Source organism: Sinocyclocheilus grahami, unplaced genomic scaffold, assembly GCF_001515645.1.
Source record: "Sinocyclocheilus grahami isolate Dianchi unplaced genomic scaffold, SAMN03320097.WGS_v1.1 scaffold2482.1, whole genome shotgun sequence".
In the NCBI taxonomy this organism is placed as follows: domain Eukaryota; kingdom Metazoa; phylum Chordata; class Actinopteri; order Cypriniformes; family Cyprinidae; genus Sinocyclocheilus; species Sinocyclocheilus grahami.
Window position 1 is genome coordinate 31592 of NW_015507661.1, and position 1700 is coordinate 33291.

Below are 1700 nucleotides of genomic sequence, written 5' to 3' on the forward strand. Positions count from 1 at the left end.
CAGAGTGAACTAAGACCCAGCTCGTCCTCTGAATTAGGAAGAGCTAGAAGGGTGATGACTTGTGCTCTGAACGGATGTCTTGGTTTGAGGGCAACTTTACATTTGTTTGTGCAGCTACACGAACATGAACAAAGCAGGCTTCAGTGTTCAGAGTAAACAGGAGTGCCCTCATAGCGTTTCACGCAACGCGAGAGACGAAAGGGAAGCAGAGAGTTCCTATATTTAACCAGGTGTTTGATTGACAGGTGTGGATGCCGCAGGTGAGGAGTGAGTCGTATCTGCTGGTGTGTGCCGAGGGGACTGAACTGCAGCTGTGGGAGCGACACTGCAGCGCTGATCTGTCCTGAAGAACAGACACTAGATAGTCTACAGCAGCATGGACTGTGATCTGTTCTTCTCTATTCTTCAGTTCCAGCCTATAACACATTTTCAGCGTCACAGCCACATGATTCAGTGAATGGGGCATTTAAATCTGCACCATATTCTGGTTGCGCTCATATTCTGAATATGATGTTTATATGCTTAAATACGGTAGTTTTAGGTCTGCTGATCTACACATGCACATTTAATTTTTTGCAATTGTCTAAAAGATTTCCTAAGAGAGTCTTAGGAAGTATGTGCATCAGAAATGAGTTTCCAATTCTTAATACCTACAGCTAAAGCATGTAATCGCTCATAATTCTTCGTGGTCTGAGCATGTGAATCTCCTTTCAGTGGATTTTCTGAATAAGGTGTTTACATGCAAACACGTTTCTCATTAAAACAGGTTTATTCAAGGAGTGGGAAACAGATTTTTGAGAATTAAAATATTGTCTTAAACTGAATCAGGCAATCAGAGTGTGGTGTTTAATATGTGACTCCATACTAATCTGAATATTGACAAAATCTGATTATTAACGGAATATTCACGTGCATGGCTGGAAATGAAAAAAAATTTTTTTTTTGGAAAAAACATATTTTGTACAAAACAAGAAGATGTTTTAAACGTTAAAAACTATTTAAGAGTTAGTAACTTCGAAATAAAGTTGTCTTATTTATTTAACACAGAGTGAGTTATTTTTCTTTTTCTTGGAAAGATGTGTCCGTTAGTTAAACGCGTGTTTGCGTCGCGGTTTAAATGGCTTAATATAGCTTCTGACCATTTTAAAATAATAAAAACATTTTTAGTTTCTCACCCTGCTGAAAAATCCAGTTGAAACCAGCCTAAACTGTTTTGCTGGTCTAAGCCTGCAAAGTGTTTTTCCAGATCTCGCTAACATCTGAGGATATTTTTCAGACGTTTTGTCTCCATAACTAGTTTTGGATTACTTGGTCTAGGTCATGGGTTTGATTTCAAGAAACACACATATTGATAAACATACTTTGATTACTTTGTAAATTGCAAACAGTAATGCTCAGCCTAATCAATAAGCTGCTGAAAAGTGCCCAAAATAGCCTTTAAAACCAGCTAAAGATCAGATAAGAGCTGCAGTTTAAAGTGTTTTTCTCTTCTTCAGCAAAGTAAGTAGTGATAAACACAGGTGTACTGACTTTGCTATGGGCGGAATGTGGCTTTTGTCATCTAAAATGAGTGGGCGTGGCTTCTGTAGTCAGTATGGAGTGGGTGTGTTTTTTGTCTTCTATATTGAGTGGGTGTGGTTTCTGTCCTCTAAATTGAGTGGGCGTGTTTTTTGTCTTCTAAATTGAGTGGGTGTGGCTTC

At 38.6% G+C, this 1700-nt stretch overlaps 1 long non-coding RNA gene across 1 annotated transcript in view; it reads left to right on the forward strand.

Annotated features, from left to right (window-relative positions):
- Nucleotides 1-916, forward strand: part of LOC107575146 (uncharacterized) — a 2053-nt gene extending 1137 nt beyond the window's left edge. Inside the window, exon 3 of the long non-coding RNA XR_001607812.1 lies at nucleotides 246-916. This is a non-coding gene — a long non-coding RNA (uncharacterized lncRNA). The remainder of the gene's footprint in view (nucleotides 1-245) is intronic.
- Nucleotides 917-1700: the final 784 nt, after the last annotated feature.